Source organism: Neofelis nebulosa, chromosome 13 (assembly GCF_028018385.1).
Source record: "Neofelis nebulosa isolate mNeoNeb1 chromosome 13, mNeoNeb1.pri, whole genome shotgun sequence".
Classification (NCBI taxonomy): domain Eukaryota; kingdom Metazoa; phylum Chordata; class Mammalia; order Carnivora; family Felidae; genus Neofelis; species Neofelis nebulosa.
The window spans coordinates 24,837,282-24,859,385 of record NC_080794.1 but is presented as its reverse complement, the minus strand read 5'-3'; the positions used below and the strand labels follow the sequence as shown (position 1 = coordinate 24,859,385).

Below are 22,104 nucleotides of genomic sequence, written 5' to 3'. Positions count from 1 at the left end.
AGAAGGAGAGAGAGAATCTCAAGCAGGCTCCGCACTATCCGTACAGAGCCCAATGTGGGGCTCAAACTCACAAACTGCAAGACCATGACCTGAGCCAAAATTAAGGGCTGGAAGCTTAACTGACTGAGCTACCCAGTCGCCTCTGCCAGATGGTTCTTTTAAAAGCTTCAACATCATATAGTAAAACCTACTCTTGCTCCTTTCAGAATCCAGACTTGTACACATAACCTCCTAAACATATCTCTGCCTTGATATCCCACCAGCTCCTTAGACATGTTTAAACTGTGCACAATCTTCACCACACAACAGGACATTATAAGTTGTCTATCCAGGATCCAGGAATCAACCTGGTTATCTAATAGAGTGATGCCACTCCCAATGCCAGGGACTGATTTAAGAATAGGCATGAATAGGCATGAACCTAAAGCTCAACAACAACAAAATAAACTAAGCAACTTGACCCCAAAATGGGCAGACCTGAATAGACTGTTCTCCAACAAAGATATACAAATGGCTGATAAGCACATGAAAAGATGCTTGACACCACTGATCATTACAGAAGTGGAAATCAAAAGTATAATGAAACAGCATCTCACACCCATTAAGATGGCTACTATCACACACAAAAAAAGCAGAAAGTGCATGCTGACAAGGATGTGGATAAATTAGAACTCTCGTGCACAGTTGGTAGGAATGTAAAATGGTACAGCTGCTGTTGAAAACAGCAATGTGGAACACCAAGAGCAATTCATCAAAAAATTAAAAATATAATTAGCACATTATCTAGCAATTTCACTTCTGGTTATACACCCAAAAACTGAAATCAGAGTCGCACAGAGATATTTATACATCCACATTCATAGTAGTGCTATTCATGATAGTTAAAATGTGGAAATGTAATACAAGTGTCCATCGATGGATGAATGGAAAAGCAAAATGTGGTACATGCATACAATGGAACAGTATGCGGCCTTATAAAGGAAGGAAATTCTAACATATCTACAACATGGATGAACCTTGAGGCATTATGCTAAGTAAAACAAGCCAGTCACAAAAATACAAATACTGTATGATTCCATGTCATGAGAAAATTTACCTGAAGTTGTCAAAATCATAGAGACAAAAAGTAGAATTGTGGCTTGTTTTCAGGGGCTACAGGGAGGGGGCAATGAGGATTTATTAATGGGTACAGAGTTTCAGTTTTACAAGATGTGAAAACCTATGGGGATGGCTGCTGGTGATGGTTGAACAACAATATGAATGTTTTTATTACCACTGGACACTTAAAAATGGTTAAGATGGTAAATTTTATGTTATGTGGATTTTACCACAATTAAAAGAAGAGGAGTGGCTGGGTGGTTCAGCCAATTGAGCATCCAACTCTTGATTTAAGCTCAAGTAATGATCCCAGAGTCATGGAATCGAACCCTGTGTCAGGCTCTGTGCTGAGCATGGGGCCTTAAGATTCTCTCTCTCTCAGGGCCCCTGGGTGGTTCAGTTGGTTAAGCGTCCAACTCTTGATTTTGGTTCAGGTCATGATCTCATGGTATGTCGGACAGAGCCCCTCATCGGACTCTGCACTGAGAGATGGAGCCTGCTTGGGATTCTCTCTTGCCTTCTCTCTCTGTGCCCCTCCCCTGCTCACTTGTGCTCTCTCTCAAAATAAATAAACATTAAAAAAAATTCTCTTTCTCCCCCTCTCATGTGTGTTCTCTCCCTCAAATAAAAAAAAAATTAAAATTAAAAAAAGAAAGAAAGAAAGAACAGCCAGGCATGTGATGCAATTTGGGTGAAAGATAAATAAGAAAAGGTTTGATGGGCACTTTTGAGAATGAAGCTTTCTGGCTTTTTAAAGAGAATTTCTGAAAAGGTTCTCTCTCTCCACTAGATGGGAAACAAAGACACATGGAGCCCTGATGCTACAAGAAGAGAATCAGCTCTGGGATAAAACTGACAGGGTGGAAGACAGAGCTGAGTCAGAGAACATCTGAGTCCTGGATAACATCACAAAGCTTCTTGATCAACTATCCCTGAAGCCATTACCTGTGCACACTTCAGTAATGAGAGCAGGTACACGTTCATGTTGGTGAAGCCAGCCTGTTACTGGAAATGGAAAGCATCCCACTGGATGCACATTCCAAACCTGGTCCTCCTTTTGACCTCCACACTTTTCTCTGATATGTGTTCAAAGCTGTCCTCTCACCTCCCATAGCTTCTCCCTCGCTGCCCACACTACTGTACCCAATCAGTTGCACAGACCTAGTGATTCTCTCCCCCAAACTGTGCCCAGAACCTAAAACAACCTTCCATCCAGGTAATTACCACTCCTGAGCATTTCCACAAAGGGCTTCACACGTGGTAGCAGCACTTCCAGCTCTCTCCCCTTCAAGTCGTTAAGTGCGGATATTTCCCTCCTCTAAATCCACCAGCGCTTATTCATTATCTCTTAAGTCGGGCACAAACTTCTTGGCCTAACATTAAGGCTGTCCATACCAGGCCACAACCCACCTCTTTGGTTTTACTTTTCCTCAGTCTCCTCTACTTTCATCACCACCACTATCCACTGTCCTGCCCACACCCAATCCCTATGGTTTTCTTGCATTATGTAAGCAGTTCTATTGTTTCATGGTCTCCTGCACTCAATTTCTATCTGTTGTTCATCACAAAGCATAAAAGCAACTTCAAGATCCCCTCAGTTTAATACAATCTTTCCCTCCTCTGAGCTGCTATATTGTCTTTCTTACGCCACTTATATTTCTATTTTTAAACTGGATCAACCCCCTTCTAGAATAAACTATCTTTGAGGGAAAAGTCTATTTTACTTATACTGAACTTGCCAGGTCTTGCAAGGCCTAATTATTGGTAAGCCAATGAAAGTTACACTTTTGACAATCACAAAGAGGATGTCTGGGCATTTCATTTGCAAGACAGTTTTAAGCTTCTAGAAGAACAATCCATTGCCCTTTGAGGAAACCAAAGGTAGAATCACATTATTTTAATAGGATCATATATCTAAATCAAGAGTCCCTGGCTCAGATGTCAACTGGAGTCAGGCAAGGAACAGTTAGGAATGGATGGGCAGAGTGCATGCTTTTAATTCAAATATACATTACACACACACACACACACACACACACACACACACACACACACACAAATAGACAAAGATTATTCATTGCCCCAAACAAATACATTTTCTCTCATTTTCCTGAAATTCACCACCCCCTTATTCATATTTCCCCTTGATCTATAAATATGGGTACAAGAATTACTCCACCATGAGAAAACCAACAGTGCACTGACACCAACCGTCACAGAATAAGAGGGAGTGGAAGAGCATGTGGCAAACAGGGACACATCACTAGCTCCAACCAGCATGTGTAGACACTGGCCCAAAGTAGCCAGACTTTCCAACTTTCCAAGAAAAGCTATCAAACCAGACTGGGATGTAAAATCTCCTTAATTTTAAAACGCAGCTAAATAATTTACTTAAAAATCACTATTTAGATAAATATGATATGGCCTAAACTAAATGTTGATATACCAAATACAACCAGCAAGCCATTCTCTTGTTTTCTGTTTACCTGAGATGGGTTAAAAGAGAAATAACAGAATGTGGTAATACTCAAAAAGTGAATAGATGGTGCTTCTATCAGAATCAGAAAATTCTGTGCCCCAGGCATTTTATAAAGAGCTGGGCTTTGATCTTAGGAAGAAGGAACAGGCAGCTTTACAAGCCAGCACCTGACTACGGGTCTAGGGCATTTGGTGGGGAGGCCCAGGGCTAAAGGCTGCTGGGAAGCTGAGATCAATTAAGCCTCATACAAGGTTATATGTGAATTCCCTTGCACTTGGTAGAAATTTTTAAACCACTAAATTTTCCTGAATTAATGTTAAATTAACACTTCCAAGAGGATGCCAGAAAAATAAAGTATTACCCTGTTGAATTTGGTACAGCATAACAGAAAATATCTACTGTACTATAAATGTATTTTTCTGCAAAAGTAATTTTAAATATTTCTGATATAGGAAAAAGTATAGAGCTCATAAAAAGTTATGAGTAATATTCAAAGGATTTATACATTTCAAAAATTATTTTAATTGATTATGAAAATTTCCAAAGAAGCTACTCCGGAGACTTAAGTGCACTAACGATGTCACAAGGGAGACTTGGAAAGACAAACATACAGATATACTAAGGTTTCATTCATTTGCAAAAGTGTAGAATTAGATTTGGCAATATTTCAGATGTCTTCATGTGATTCTTAGAATAAAAGTTTCAAACAGTTTTTCCCTTGTGAATTTTCAGGTTCTTAAACATCTAAAAAGAATCCAATTAAAAACCACCAAACTTTCCAAATGCTGGTTTCAAGAAATTAAGATTCTTTCGATACAACTCAAATTCCAAAACCTATTCACACCTGATAAAATGGCATAATTATCCTATATTATGAAATATGAACCAGTTGGTGAGGTATATTTTTACCATTATGCATTCATTCATTTATCAAACAAGGTAAGTATGAGACACTATGCTCAACCTATGAGCAACAACGATGGACAGCTATGGCCACTGCTCTCACAAGGCTGATATTATACTCAGGGAAACCAACAACCAACCCTTACACCCTTAACTACAAAGTGTAAGAAGTTTCATGAAAGAAACTTACATGTTGCAATGATCTCACCTAACATAGAGATGCCATGTAGTCTATTAATCAAGGGAAGGCTATGCCTTGATGAAATGAGCCACAATATGAAGCATAGTTACATCAAAGTGGGTAATGAAAATCATGCCTGGGAGAGGGAGCAACATTCATTCATTTTTAAATATATTTACTGCATGCCAGATATGTGTCAGTCATTGCAGTAAACATTAGGCATAAATAGTGAATAGAATTTAAATAGTCCCTGATTACACTTATAATCTACTGGGGGAAATGAACAGGTATAATAAAATAAATCTACTGGGAGAAATGAAGAAAAGGCAGCAGGAAGAAATAATTTTTTAAGTGTGGTAGGGGTTAAAAAAGAACAGGATGCTCTGAGTCAGAACAGTAAGAGGGGCAGTACTTTATACTACATGAGACGATCTCTCTGAGAGCGTCACTGAAAGATGCCAAGGAAAACATAAAGAACATTGCAAGCTGAGAGTACAATACAGCACAAAGGCCCTGAAGCAGAAGGGAACTCAGTGTTAAAGGCCTGAAAGGCAACCAGAAAGCAGGAGGAAACAGCAATAGGTTAGGCGGAGAGGAAAGTAAGGGCCAAGTCCAAAGATCCACGATAAGGGGGTTGGATCTCAATATAAAGAGCTAGGAAGGCAATGAAGGGCTTTAAGCCTTGGAGGAACACGACCATATTTGTCTTTTACAGATCACAGTGAAGAAGGCAGGACTGGGAGTAGAGAGAAGAGCTAGGAGGGCATTGCAACTGTCCAGCAAGAGATGATGGGAGTGTGAAGAAGGGTCAGGATGGCAGAGACAAAGAAAAATGAAGCAAATCAACATATACTGAGGGTGGAACTGACAAGACTACTGATTGATTTGATTGGAGAGGAGTGATGAAAGAGGAGTTATCAAGTTGTCAATCAGGTTTCTGGTTCAAATAACTAGATGGCTCATGCAATCACGGAGACTAGAAGAAAGAAAGAAACCAAATGAGACTAAGAAAATAAAAGTTAAAATTTAGTTAAGTTACATTTTTGAAGTCTATGAGCCACTCTAGTAGATTTATAGCCAAGTGGAAATATCAGGCTAAGGTGATAAGAATCTAGTGATCAGAAGGAAAAAAATTTAATTGGAACTATAAATTTGGAATTAGATATTTTAGATCATGGAATTTGAGACTCTCACCTACTAAAGACAGAAAAAACAAAGGTCCTCCTAATTTGGGTGTGAAACTAACCTTGAGACAAAGTAGAATGGTAAGTAGAATGGAGGTCAGGGGAATAGGGAATAGGTATTGTTTCATGGTCACGAAGTTTCGCTTTGGGAAGGTGAAAAAGTTCTGAACATGGATGGTGGTGACGGTTGCAAAACAGGGTGAATATACTTAATGCCACTTAAAAATGGTTAAAATAATCTTACGTAGTGTGACTTTAATAAAAAAATAAACTAAACCTCAAGAATTCCAACATTTAGACATTGGGTAGAACATGAGATGCTGAAAACACCAGGGAGGGAATGAGCTTCCAGAATGGTAGCAGACAATGAGGAAGTCATAGAGAACAAAGGGAAAACTCCAGACTAATCCCCACACAGGAGAGTTCCTTAAAGAAAGAAGAACTGAAAGCTCCTGAGAAATTAAGTCAAATGAAAGACTTCAAAGTATCCCTTGGAATTTTAAAACATCAGTGGAAGGGTAAGTGCAGGAGTTGGAGTGAGTTGAGAAGTAGAATATGATTAGATGACTTTTTTAAGAAGTTTTGACTCTGACAAAAAGCAGAAAAACAAGAGGGTGGCTGGAGAAGAATGTGATGCCAAGGGAGATATGACAGTTCTAAGGAGCCTACTCCAATGTCCACTTTCTCCCAATTAGAACCCTCAATTTTCAGCTGGGCACATGGACACCTAAATTAAATACTCTGACTTCCTCGAAGACAGGGATGGCCAGAAAACTAAGTTCTGCCTAGGGATGCTAGGAGATTCTAGGGAATCCCATGATTCAATATGTTCTGTCCCTTCTTCCATCCAGCTCACTAGACTGCGGTTCCAACTTGGATTATGAAGATAAGGGCCATAAACTAGGAGTAGGAAACTGTGTAGGCAGAAGCACCTTGATTTGCTAAGTCTTTGGGAAGCACTGTCACCACACCAGGCCTGTACTATGAGACGTAATCTTCCAACTTATTAAATAGCAATCATTTGGGTTTGCTTTGATTTTCTGTTTCCACAGACAACTCTAACCTCAACTAACATAGGCAGTTTTTATCTTTAGTATGTGAGCCAACAGAACACAATTGTGTGAAATGGGGATGGTCCAACTAGAAAGCCTGACTCATGACAGAGGGGGGCAGGATCTAAAGAGAAAAGCATGAGAGAGATGCAAACCCAGCACAGCTAGAAAGATGAGACTAGGTAAGATGTAGGAGGAGTTCAATCATGCAGAGACTTGCAAAGTAGGATAAGGATTTTACTTTTTTATCTTAAGAGCACTGGGAAACTAGATATTTTTAATAGGTAAGTAACATAACCCAATGTGTATTTTTTTTCAAAGATCACTGACAGTAATTTGAAGAAAGGAATGAAGTGAGGGCCAAGACAGGTGGCAAGGAGACTAGGTAGAAAGTTGTTTTGACAATCCACCTGAAATACGGGGTTGGGCAAGATAATGATTATGGCCTATGGCAGAGTGAGTAAATGTGAAGACAGCACTGGCAGCACTTTGTATGTGTTATGCATGACAGATCAGGGACAGTAAGCAGTCAAGGATGACACCCAAGGTTACGACCTGGACAACACTGAATAGTGGTATAGCTCACTGTATTGGGGACTTGTGGAAAAGCTAAACACTTGGGTAAGTTCAATTTTTAACATTCTAATTTTTAAGTTCCTGAGACTACCCAGCAAGTAAAAGACTTGTTCTCACTAGCTTATTCATAATAGTGAAAACAGGAAATAGCCAGGTGTCCATAAACAGGGAAACAGATTACCTGTGATATGCAATGTAATCCAACTCATTATTAAAAAGGAACAAACTACTGATATATGAACGATAGGAGGAACCCCACAAACATAATGCTCAGTGAAAGAAGCCTTATACCATAAAGTACATACCACGTGTTTCCATTTGTATAATATTCTAGAACAATCATTGGTGAAAAAACTCAGAAAAGTGGTTGATACAGTAAATTGGGGGTGGATCTGGGAGAGGGGATAGGAGGAAACTGTTTCAAGTAATGGTAATGGCTTATATCTGCATAAGAGTTTGGGTTACACAGATGTACACATTTGTCAAAAAACAATGAATAGTACATTTACTTTAACAACGACAAAACATTCCAAATATTGAATGCTGATTACTGGTATGCATGAAGGGGTGAAGTGTGCTGATGTCTGCTTGCTAGTCTGAAATGCAACAAAAAAAAATAAGATAGATTGATAAATAAATAGAAGGATAGATACATCCATATGAGATAAAGCAAATATAAAGAAGTAATTGTAAAATTTAATTAGTGGGTATGTGGTATTCCCTGCGTCTTACAACTTTTTTGTATTTTTATAATAAAATGTTAGAAAAGCTTTAAGTAACTAATCTGCACTTCTTTGAAAGCACTAACTAAAACTTAACAATAATAGATTCAACCACACATCCTCCTCCTCCTTTTCCTTCACGTCTTCACTATTATTATGAATCTATAAATGTTCACTACTATAGAATTCATAACCAATTCAATCACAAAGAAATATTATCATTTTAATACCATTTGAAATCATTACCAAGTATCTAAAATATGTACTTTGCAGAAAAATACTTAAATAGAAATATTTTACCACATTTTAAGCAATGAAACCATGATAATTCAGAATAAAGAAACGGGAAAATTTCAGCTAATACAGGGAAAATAATGGTCATTCTGAATCATGTAACATTTTAAGGTATACTGTTTTCTTACTTCCATACTTTGGTAGCTCTTTAGGACCCATTTAATAAGGAAATAACTATCACTGGCATACCACATGTCACATTGTTATTCATTAATGTATTTTTAAATGTCTCCCTAGGAATACTGTTTATATCCTTAATTTCCACTATCAAACCCAAATTCTTTCCCTTAAAGAAAACCCCTAGGTCTTTCTTAGCAAAAATTAGCAACTAAAATTACTTAAAATTATTAGAGACTTAGTTGCATTTTACTAAAAATTTATCCTCAAAGAATAAAGACAAATTGTCTTTTTTTTTCCCTTGAAATGAGGCCTACTGAGGGTGATTCAACCAAGGAAGTAGTTTAGGAACTGGAATCCTGAGGAGTGAGGCAGAACTCATGGGAGAGCTGAGGGGAGTTGATGACATTCAGTAACTTCTAGAGCGAAGTTCTGGGAACTACCTGGGTCTGGTCTGAAACCACATGGAAGGACTGGGTTAAAAACAAGGTGGTTGCTGAGGCTAGGGGCTGGGATTGGATGGGCATGAGAGCCTGGATGGTTTCTAGAGGCAAGAGAAGCTCAAGACTGGGGTTTGTAGGTGGGCGTCTGAAGAAGTGTTCCAGAGGACAGTGACCATGATGATAAGAGGCCATAAAGAGCAGGCAGAGGTAGAAGAGTACAATGTCCATCCTGTGGCTGAACTGCACTCCCAGGTGCTGCTTCTGAGCCTTGTGTTCCTACTGGCCCTTGCTGATGCAGAGCATCCATTTAACTCTGCCTCCTTGTTACTAGGAACCCTCCCCACCAACTCCACTGGCTCCTTAGGGCCAGGCAGGCAGATAGGAATGAGACACAGGCCCTTACTTCCCCTCTGGGTTGCAGTGGGGCAGCATTTCTTTGGGCTGGTACAATGCAGAAACAAGCATTAGAGCCACCAACTCATGGGTGGTAGCTGGGTGGTAGCCAGGTGTGTAGCAGGGAGGTGATAAAAATGGTCTCCAGTTGGCTGACCTGTACCATCAGAGAAGAACACAGGGCAAAGGAGATACTGATGAGGGGGATGCCAATGTCTGGGAATAAGTCATTTGTCATAAGCAGAAAGACAGTGTAGTCCGGTAGCAGTGCTGTCTTGAATGGGGCATGATTCTCTTTCTGCTGGTAGGTAGAAGCTGAAGGCATGGATGACAGCCAGAAAGCCACTGGATACCAGAAGGATACCAGAAGCCTCATCATATATAGGCTGGGATGTGCCTTGATGGCTACCTGTTGAGATGAAAGAGCTGAAGGTGAGTGTGCAGGTCTGTTCATCAAAGGGTAAATGGAAAATAGTCCATATTACATTTGCTGATGACTCACACTGGTTTATCTAATCTGCTGCAACCTTCACAGGTGACATAAGCCATGTGACCTGTAGGTACCTAATCCACATCTATGAACTCAATGAAGATAACCAGAAGTCATAGCTCCTTAGTTGCCATGCTGAGCTTCCTGATGCCCCCATATTCCTCGGGATTCCACCTGATGAATGGATTGTACCAGACCATAATTAGCCACAGGAATTGTGTCATCAGTTAAAGCTATGCATCACCCACTTCCAGGATGTCAGACAGGGTGATGGAGATGTAGACATGAGTGGGGATCCTGTAGTTGATGGCTGGATGGAAACTTTTCTGTTAAACACTGCTTAGAAAATAATAGGGACTCCCCCCACTGCTGGTCAAAGCCTGAGTGATTGGTAGTAAAATGGTCTCCTCTTCCTTGAAGCAGCCAGTGGAGAATAAGGCAGAGGAGGAATCCTTTCCCATGCAGCCAATCTCTTTCCATCTTCCTTTCCTTGGCTCTTTTCTGGAGACATAGCAACAATATTGTTCTTAACAGACCACAGGCCACACCCTGAGCGCTGGCTCAAATTATCCCTTTAATTAAAGCTTATGAAATGATTTTTCAAAACCAACTACCAATTAAAAAGCTCAAAATCAACTCTCATTCATTTATTATTTTCAGGTGATACAGAGAGTTTCTAACATGGCAAGCACAACTATAGATACTACTATAAGAAAAGAGTTTTCACTTAGTAGCACAAGTGTTTTAATTACATATTCATATACACTGTGCTTGGGATATTTTGTTGCTCATTTTCAGTACACGAAGTCTTTAACATACAGTCTGGTGAATATTCTAAGACAAGTAGCTTTCCTTACTGTACATGCCATCAACTTAGACTTTAACTGTACAAAACATTTTTTAATGTTTATTTATTTTGAGAGAGAGAGAAAGCATGAACCAGGGAGAGGTACAGAGAGAAAGAGAGAGAGAGAGAGAGAGAGAGAGAGAGAGAGAGAGAGAGAGAGAGAGAGAGAAAGAGAGAGAGAGAAAGAGAGAGAATCCCAGGCAGGCTCCTTGCTGCCAGTGTGGAGCCTAACATGTGGCTCCATCTCACAAACCGTGAAATACCCAGGCAACCCTATACTAAACTTTTAAAATACCTTTTAGGGGCGCCTGGGTGGCTCAGTCGGTTAATTGTCCAACTTCGGCTCAGGTCATGATCTCACAGCCCTGTGTTGGGCTCTGTGCTGACAGCTCGGAGCCTGGAGCCTGCTTCGGATTCTGTATCTCCCTCTCTCTCTGCCCCTCCCCCACTCGCATTCTGTCTCTGTATCTCTCAAAAATAAATAAACATTAAAAATTTTTTGAAAATAAATAAAATACCTTTAAACGTCAAAAGAAAGGTATATTAATCTCTCAAGTAAACATTTAGATACTATGTCTTTTTCAGAGCCCCACTGTTAAAGGAAAAAAAGAAATAGCTAAATGAGCCTAACGATGGTTCTAAGTCCTCAGTTTTTTAATTTAATTTTAATTCCAGTACAGGTAACATACAGTGTTATATTAGTTTCAGATGTACAATATAATGATTCAACAATTTCATACATACAACACCAAATGCTCATCACAAGTGCACTCCTTAATCCCCATCACCTATTTCTCTCAACACTCTACCCACCTCCCCTCTGGTGACCATCAGTTTGTTCTCTATAGTTAAGAGTCTGATTCTTGGTTTGTCTCTCTTTTTTTTTCTTTTGCTTGTTTGGTTTCTTCCACATATGAGTGAAATCATATGGTATTTGCCTTTGACTTATTTCACTTAGCATTATACTCTCTAGCTCCAACCACGTCCTTGAAAATGGCAAGTTTTCTTTTTTTGTTATGGCTGAATAATATTACATTTATCCATTCATCTATCAATGGACACTTTGGGCTGCTTCCATAATTTGGATATTGTAAACAATGCTGCTATAAATACAGTGGTGCATGTATCTCTCTGAATTCCAAGTTCTCAGTTTTTAAATTCTTCCCTGGCCTGACAGAAAAAATACTGAACTAGGTACAGCCACAAGTTTTAGAGAGGGAAGAGAAATCTTGTTTTATAAGTTGCTGGGTTTTGCTTTGCACACTGTAACCAGCCTAAAGCAAAATGCTTTCCATAAATGTGGTAAACAAACATCAAACTCCATTTCATCAATAAAACCAAGTTTTCCCAAATAAGAGAATGTCAACTCACTCCATCCATTTTAAATTGATGCAATCCTTGGAATGTGTGTTTGTTAAAAGGAAAAATGAAATGGTGTAAAGCTCAAATGTGACCAGTGGAATACAGGCTGTTGTGCTAAAGGAAAATTTTGAGTTTTTCAACCAGGGTCAAACAGAAAGGTGAGATGCAGAACACTGTAAATTTATCTGGAAAAAAATTGAGTGGAAAGTGTAAGTTTTAAACATCACTGATATTTTCCTTTTCTTTTATAAGGTCATTCAAGTGAGCATCAAAGCTCACATAAGAAAAATTCACAGAGGAAAAGGCAAGGAAATGTCTTTGAGAATGCTCTTTGTATAAATTGGTATATCTGACCCAAGGCAATAATGCACTGACCAAAATCAGAGCATCTAAAGATAATGTAAAACTTCCACTTTTTCAAGCTAAAATGATTCAGGGAATCTTTTAAACCAAGTTTTACTCCCAGTCTGTACCCTGTACATTCTGTTAAAAAGTGAAAGACCATAAAATTTTCAATTCTGTGTTTACTGGCAAACTTATTATTTATTATGTTCACAAAAAAATTAATTTACAGCAAACCAAGATGATACAATGGGGGAAAAAAGCCATTTATTGAGTACCTGGTATGCACCAGCACTTCATAAACACAAATATACATGAGCTCCACTTTCTCCATACAACCTTATAAAGCAGGCATGATCCCCATTTGACACTTGAAAAGCACATTTGGAGAGATTAAAGAACTTGCTTAGGATCACACAGCTGAGTCTGGAGAGGCTTTTATTCCTGGCTCTACAATTAACTAGCTATATGTTCTTATCAGTATAAGTCACCTGACACTCATATGCAAAATAAAAGACTTAACTGAATATTTTAACTCATTAAAAGGTGATTTTGATCTTTTAGAGACTGGTAACAGATGGTCAGACTTCCTAATTTCCCTCTACCTCTACCCTTCCTTGTCTTTATCCAATTTTACTATTCCTCACTCATTCCACAAGAAGGTAGGGAAGGGAGTTGCCCTCCCTCTGCCCTCCCCCCCCAAAAAAAGAGTACTTAAAAGTTTTGTTTTACTTAAAAAAATTTTTTTTAGAGAAAGAGCACATGTGCGAGTGGGGAAGGGGCAGGGGAGAGGGAGAGAAAGAGAGAAGGAAAGGGAGAGAGAGAAAGAGAGAGAATCTCAAGCAGGCTCCACATTCAGTGTGGAGCCCAATGAGGGGCTCAGTCTCATGGCTGTGAGATCATGACCTGAGCTGAAATCAGGAGTTGGACACTTAACTGACCGAGCCACCCAAGCACCCCAAAAGTTTTGTTTTAGATACCTGATAACACATCTAACTTTTAAAGGAGAAAAATCTCACACAGAGAAGTTAAAACTAATTCCTAAAACTAGAGCATTAATGACTTTACCCTGTACTTTTTCATAATTACAGTGAACAAATGAGAACTGACTTCATAAAATTCCCTCAAATGCCTGACATCTTTGCTTAAAAATAAAAAAAAATATATGACTGTGCTCCCATAACAAGTTTGGTAAAGAACCATCATAGTAGCTAGTAAGAAACTGTGTGTCTAGACTAAATTTAAGTCATTCTTAACAAATTACCTTTTTTTTGACTTAAGTACAATTGACACACAATGTTGCATTAGTTTCAGGTGTATGACACAGTGATTCCACAAATCTGTACATTTATGCTCTGCTCAGCACAAGTGTTAGCTACCATCTGTCACCATACAATGCTATTACGATACTACTTTACAAATTAGCTTTTAAAGGACTAGAAGGCCAAAGAGAGTTAAGTAATTCCTTCTATATCTTGTTTATAATCTACAGAGGTACAAACTCACAGCAATTAATTAGAAAGTAAAATTCTAGTTTGGTAAGTAATAATCTGTGCCTTCCTTGAAATTGACAAGCTGAACTGAACTGAGAATTTTCCATTGGCCCTAATCACAAACCTCTTGTTTATTATTGAAAAGTCAGAAAAAGCCATCACTTCCAATATATTTGTCAAAGGGGGTTATTTATTAAATATAGAAGAGAGATTAAACATGAGCAAATGCCTGAGATATTTTTACTATTTTATTAATTCCTTGCAAGGGGGTGCCCGGGTAGCTCAATGGGTTAACGATCCGACTCTTGATTTTGGGGCCCACATGATCTCACAGTTCATGAGATGGAGCCCCTCATTGGGCTCTGTGTTGACAGCATGGAGTCTGCTTGGAATTCTCTCTATCCCTCTCTCTCTGCCCTTCCCCAGCTCGTGCTCCCTTGTACATGGGAGCACTCCCTCTCCCTCTCAAAATAAATAAGCATTAAATTAATTAATTAATTAATTAATTACAATAAAATTCCTTGCAGGGAATAAATCAAGGGAAAAATATAGGGAATAATTCACCAGGTATTTAAGAGAGGAAGATGACAACATTAACATTTGAATGCCTACTATGTGACATGACAGGGAGGTTTTATGTAGATTGCCTTGCTTAATCAGTCTATTTTTGTAATCCAGTACAGTTAACATACAGTGTTATACTAGATTCAGGTGTACAATAATCACACTCTAATTTAGTCCTAAAAAAGGTAGGAATTATATTGCATTCAACAGGTGAAGAAAGAGACTCAAAAACTAGGTAATTCGTTCAAGGTCACACAGCTAATAAATGCTGGTGTATTTCCAGCTCAAATATATTTGAATATATACTTAAATGAAAAGTCTAAGCTCTTTATACTACCCCCCCCCCCACCTTCTCTGTGCTTGGTCAGGGGTTTCAAAAACTAAAAAGTCACATTCAGCAACCTATTAAAATTTTAGTTTTGGCTGAAGAAAAAAGAACCATGTGATTATGATACACTATATCAACTGCTACACCAAAGGTATGAGAAGATAGCATATACAAGTTGTGCTTGTAGAAAAGGGTAAGCTGGACATTCAGATAAAGCTATTTAAGTAGAAAACATCTTAAATAAAAATATATTTTGCTAAATAAGAATATTCCTTAGATCAGAAGTGATAAGAAATAAATAAGTGAAGGCTAGAGTCAGCATTTGCCATAGAAATGTCTCTTACCTCATGGCCTATAGTGTGGATTTTAACAAACCAAGTTCAGAGAACAGAAAATAAATTTCACAACAGAAACACATAAAGCCCCACCCAGAGACTGAAATATAAATTCCCCCTTAGTGATCAACAGTAGAAATGAGTGTCTGGCTTTGCCTCAGTGGAATGAGAAAAAAGAAGAACATCTCCTGAGAATTCCTAAATACAAGTCTATATTCATGCACTCTTGGTGACAGAATTAAAAAAATTTTAAAGCAATTTAAAAGTAGTGTTCAAAGAAGTCTCATGGATAAAATTCTAATGTACATGAGCTTACAATAAAAAAAAAATCACTACAGGTACAAGGGGAAAAGCCATGAGTAGTGATTTATTACAAGTATGTTGAAGGAACAAGATACTATCAAAACTAATCATGCAGATTTTAAAAATAATTAGTTATAAGGACAGGAACACTGAGTAAGTCCCTTTCCTAAAGCTCAGGCACATAAGACCTACCTAAACCTGAGGCTGGGGGAGAAGGGGGCATACCAATCCACCCTCCACCCACCAAGAACCTTGCACCAAGTAACAAGCAGCAGCAGCAGCAGCAGCAGCAGCCCACTGCTGGTGAAGAAGCAAGAACACGGAGAGAGCTGGGGGCCCAGGTATGCAGTGTGGACTGAAAACAGAGGGTAGATTAGGAATGCTGAGAAACCCCTAATGCACTGAGACCTCCTACTAAGCTCAAGGTACTAGTAATTTAATACTGGAGAAATCTGAAGTCTGTGTTGGCCTCAAAGTAACTATAGCAGCAACAAAATTCAAATCTAGCTCAACTACTTGATAATACTGACACAAATGCCTATATCAACAGCCTTGAAGGAAAGACAGAATTGGCCATTTATGGGTATTATTTACCCCGTCTCTATTGTTCTTTAGGACACAAAACCTTATATTCAGTTAAAAAATTACTAAACACAAAAAGGGAAAATTAAACCATTGCTAACAGATGACCTGGTCAACAGAACCAGACTCCAATATGGCCCAGGTATTGTAAATAAAATAAGGGACATTTAAAATCATTATAAATATGATAAAAATCTAATTGAAAAAAAAAAGATCAACATGTGCTTATGGTGGTGAGGGATTTACCAGAGAGATGAACATAACTATGTAAAGGATCAAATAAAAATGCTTGAAATGCAGAACAAAGTCATAGACTGGGAAAAAAAAATACTTACAAATCATATATCCAATAAAAGACTTGTATCCAAAACTCTTAATACTCAGTAAACAACCCAACAACATAGTAGCAAAATTTTGAACACTTAACAGAAGTCATAAGAATGGCCAATAGTCACATAAACAACTGTTCAACATCAATCTTCAAAAAAACATAAATCCATGATGAAAAACTGCTACATATCCACTAGAATGGCTAATCTTAAAAAGAAAGACATTACCGAGTGCTGGAAAAGCTGTAAACAATGGTAATTCTCATACATTGCTGGTGGGAATCCAAAATTGTAGAGCCACTTTCTGATTGAAATGAAACATATACTTCCCAAAGGAGCCAGCAATTCCATTCCAAGGCATTTACCCAAAGAAATGAAAATATTTGTCCACAGACCTGTATGTGGATTTCACAGCACATTCATTTATAATAGCTATAAAATGTAAACAATTCAAATGTTCATCCACTGGTGAATGACCAACAAGAAATACTCTAATATATCCACACAACAGACTACTACTCAGAACCAAAGCAATAAACTATTGGTACACTCAACAACCTAGATGAATCCCAAAGATTTAGTCTAAGACACAAAAGACTAAACACTGTGTGATTCTACTTATATGACATTCTGAAAAAAGCAAAACTGCAGCGAGAGAAACAGATCAGCAGCTGTCAGGTACTGGAAGTTTATGGGAAGGAAACTGTTCTTTTTCAACGTTTTTTTTTTTATTTATTTTTGGGACAGAGAGAGACAGAGCATGAACGGGGGAGGGGCAGAGAGAGAGGGAGACACAGAATCGGAAACAGGCTCCGGGCTCCGAGCCATCAGCCCAGAGCCCGACGCGGGGCTCGAACTCACGGACCGCGAGATCGTGACCTGGCTGAAGTCGGACGCTTAACCGACTGCGCCACCCAGGCGCCCCTGTTCTTTTAATAAAAACTTATAAATTGCATTTTCAAGACGTGTAAATACAAATAAAAATATCTTTCATTTGTTTATTCAAAAAATATTTACTGAGCGCCCACAATGTAGCAGGCACTATTACAGACACTGTACCAAAAAAAGTTTCTTTTAGTTGCACAAGTATGAATTTTCAGAAGTGATGGGAACAAATGCAACAAAAACTCATTTAATACAAGTTTTCTACATGCTGATTGAATGTTGTCAGAACTCAATACTCCAGATTCTCACAAAATATCCTATATATTCGCATGCTAGTTTGTTACAAATTTATTAGGGTGAACCATATGAAACTGCAATGTAATCAACAAAACATTTCTTTCCTGTATTCCCATAGACAAGACCTAAGAAGCCAGGGGAGTCATCAGTGGTAATGTCACACCTTCTCCTCATTGTAATGCAAAGTACTAGCTTAGTTTCTGGTCAAAACACCTGATATTTTTGGTGAGTGTTTTTTGTTTTGTTTTGTTTTTTCACTTGTTAAGAACTTTCCCGACATCTGGACTGAAATGTGTTATTCATCTTGTAAACAGAGATGATTGCTATGGAGACTTAACTGACCTCTGGTTTCATGTTTCTGACATAAGAACTAAAGGACAACAAAATTACTCCCATTTTTAGTTAAAAGTCTTATACTTAGCTTCCTTATCATTAGTGGAAAACATGAAGTTTAATTCATTCTTAATTCAGGCATTTTAAAATAGACTATTCCTATGAAAAATAAATACTCTTTCCAGAATCAAAAAATGACATGAAATACCATTTTGTTAAAGAATCTATTTTAGATAGTATAATTCATGCAGATAATTTCAGGAAAAAAATACAATTTTTGCACTTTAACACTATCTTCACTTTTTTTTATAACCCACTGGGACATTTATATCCTTTTGGTAGGATATTTTCATGACCTGCATTGATAGTATTCTGGCCTGTAGAGGGGCTAATAATTAATTCCAGAGTCACTAAAGTTTGCTTCAGACCCACTATATGACAGCTGCCACTCAGCATAAATGTACACACTATGGATGATGAGAGCTGCATGACCATCTGTGTCTCACAAAGGACCTCATTACAGAGAAAACAATGAACAGAAATTTAGAATGTAAGAGGTGGAACTTTTTATCCCTCATATTTCATAACAATTATTTATAATTCCAAAATATGAACTTTCTCAATGTTAAAAAGTATATTTCTCTACTTTTCCAATTTTTTTCAAACTCCACTCTAATTTTTATGTTTTTGCTTTCTTGATTTCAATCTTTCAAAACTCTAACAAATCAAAGTTACAGAATTTAATCTTTGGTCAAACGAATCATACTACAAAGCCTCATATTTAAAAATCCAAATCCTATCAGATTTTAAATCTGTATAAATTCAATAATACTTAATCCAATTTTTTAAGTAAGTGAATTTTTACTTGAAGTACTCAGTTACCCTCCAGCTGACTTCAGGTATTTTCCACTACGTAAGAGATTATCTAAGGTAAACCTGTGCCATATAACCTTTGCATAAATGAACTTGTACCAACAAATGAGCAAAATCTGAGCATGGCATACAAAGGTAACTCTATACCTTAATTTTAATTGTTTAAACCTAAACATTGTTGATAATAGCAACCAACTTAACAATCTTTAGAAAATGAAAAACAGATGAAAAGTCTTAGATCATCATGAATCACACAGCAATGGAATTTAGCTTTAGATCACTCCTAGGATTCTTCTAACTATAATGGGGTTTAGGCTTTGGTATTTACAATCTAAGCCAGTGGCTCCAGACTACTTCTCCCTTCAGATTTCCTGAAGGCAATGAGGTTAGGATAGGGGGTGCAATTAGGGTAGGGGTGCCTGACCTCTTTAAATGCCATATCTAAGCTCCAGGGAGAAGGAACAGGGAACCTCTTGATGACAATGCCCCTGAATTCGGTGAAGAAGCAGGAAGAAGCATGAGAGATTTCAGAAGCAAAAAAAAAAAGTCCAAGATCAGTATGTGAGCCTTTTTAATGTCACACATTTGAAGAAAAGAATCTCCTCCTTAAAAAACCTGACAGTGCCAGGTTGCTACCAATATACCAGGTCAAGTCATTTTAGAAACCACATCCTATTACCACTAAGGAAATTTAAAACATTAAAATAAAAATCCAGCTGTCAATACCCCACTATAGTCTCACGATTAGTAAAAATTTACCTCTACTCCATGTATGGGAGAAATGGACAAATTATAAAAAGAGAAGCTGACAATAAATATATATTTGTTAAATCTCAAATACTTCATGAGGAAAGAATACATGGCTTGAAATTTAAAAAGACAATGCATGTAACATGTTAAATACAGTGATCTTCAACTTGCAGCACATTAAGTCACTTAGAAGGACCTTTTGTTTTTCCCTTCCCTTCTCCTCCTCCCTGGCGTGAAGATGAGAAAGACTTAGGAAATAGCACCATGATGGGAGGGGGTGCTATGAAGAGGCATCTTGGGCAGCATGCCTGGCAGCTAAGGAAAGGGGTTAGGTGAGGGGAACACAAAGGTGGCAGAGGAAGGAGGATTCCTGAGTGATTGGAATATTGATTACATGAAGCAGAATTAATTAACTGGACAAAAAAGTAATATACTGAGGATAATGGGAGCCAGCTTTCTCAATTTCTGAAGAAGAGGGAAGGCTAGAAAAAGCACTGGAGGTACTGGGTTACAATTTGAATTATCAGAATAAACATATCTTTCTAAAGTTATACAGATACAGGTATAGAAATAGCACAGATATACATGTGTGTATTATGTATACATATATACATCTCCTAGTTCTGTTTGCTGAGAGGGTGTAGGAGCAATGACAGCACTGAGACCCAGATTGTAATTCTAGTTACCATAATCTACTCAAAAGAAGGAGGGTCAGGACAGGGAAGTAAAAGACAAGCCTGGAACATCTTGTCCCAATGCTCAAAGAATGATAGGAATGTGTCAAAAGCAAGCAAACAAACAAAAACAGGAATCAATTAGGAAAGGCTCAAATCTAGGACAATTTTCAGTATCAAAATAATGAGATTATCAAATTATAATCCACTGAATAAAAGGGTAATTCATAAATCCATATTGATATGAATAAGCAAATGAATAAATAAATAGGGAAGAAAGTTCTTTCTTATAGAATATCAACTAATAGATGTGGATGAAACATTGAAAATAATTATCATTCAGTAACTATCATGGTAGTCTCAAAAAAAAAAAAAAAGCCAGGTGGAGATTTGATGAAGAACAGGATATTAGCATAATATGGGAACATCTCACAAAATACTAGTTCAATAGAAAGGGGATAATGGTGATAATGGAGAAAGCACTGTTTACCAACTTGAGAAAGTGATCATATTTAATATTACTTACCAGTGGTGAAACAGATTGACACTATATGTTTCCTGAGGTGATACACTGAAAAGAGCATGGTGCCATTCCTGCCAGGAAAGCATGGCCTGAATCTGGTCATGAGAAAACACTGGATGGTTCCAATTGAGGGTTGTACAGAATGAAAGGCCTTTCAAAGACATGAGAAACAGGGAAAAGACAGAGGAATAGATTCTAAACTGAAGAAGACTGACACACATGGTATCTAAATTCAACACATATTCTTGCATATGGTCCTGGCCCAGGCAGGGAAAAAGAGACACTACTGGGGGCATTTGGTGAAATTGGAATGGGATGTGTGGATTGCATGGTGGTTTTGTGTAACACTGATTTCCTGACAATAACAGACAATTGTCCACGCCTTCCCATCTTCTCTCACTGTGCTGTCTCTGGTAACAGTACCAACCTCCTCATTTAGGGGTGATGGAACATGTCAGAAAAAGCCTACACAGATTAACAGAAAAGGGGGAGAGTTAAATAAAATATTAATAATTGGGAATCTGAGTCATACGAATGCAAGAGCTCTGTGCAACATTTTTGGAAGTTCAACACTATTTTAAAATAAAAACAACGGAGAGGAGAGGGAAGATGGCGGCGTAGGAGGACGCTGGGCTCACCGCACATCCTGCTGATCACTTAGATTCCACCTACACCTGCCTAAATAACCCAGAAAACCGCCAGAGGATTAGCAGAACGGAGTCTCCAGAGCCAAGCGCAGATGAGAGGCCCAGGGAAGAGGGTAGGAAGGGCGGCGAGGCGGTGCGCGCTCCACGGACTGGCGGGAAGGAGCCGGGGCGGAGGGGCGGCTCGCCGGCCAAGCAGAGCCCCCGAGTCTGGCTGGCAAAAGCGGAGGGGCCGGAGGGAGTGTGTTCCGACAGCAAGCGCGACTTAGCGTCTGGGAGGTCAGAAGTTAACAGCTCTGCTCAGAAAGCGGGAAGGCTGGAGGACAAAGGGAGGGAGAGCTGCTGAGCCCCCGGATGACAGAGCTCAGTTTGGTGGGGAACAAAGGCGCTCACCAGCGCCATCTCCCCCGCCCATCCCCCAGCCAAAATCCCAAAGGGAACCAGTTCCTGCCAGGGAACTTGCTCCCTCCGCGCAAACACCCAACTCTGTGCTCCTGCGAAGCCAAACCTCCAGCAGCAGATCTGACTCCCTCGCGGCCACAGGGCCCCTCCTGAAGTGGATCACCTAAGGAGAAGCGAGCTAAGCCTGCCCCTCCTGCCCCCGTGCCCCTTGCCTACCCACCCCAGCTAATACGCCAGATCCCCAGCACCACAAGCCTGGCAGTGTGCAAGTAGCCCAGACGGGCCACGCCAACCCACAGGGAATTC

The 22,104-nt window shown here is 38.8% G+C and overlaps 1 protein-coding gene and 1 pseudogene across 3 annotated transcripts in view; both read right to left on the bottom strand.

Annotated features, from left to right (window-relative positions):
* Window positions 1-22,104, bottom strand: part of BICC1 (BicC family RNA binding protein 1) — a 299,149-nt gene that overhangs the window by 134,722 nt on the left and 142,323 nt on the right. The window lies entirely within an intron of this gene.
* LOC131492683 (5-hydroxytryptamine receptor 3C-like) lies at window positions 8,327-10,884 on the bottom strand (annotated as a pseudogene).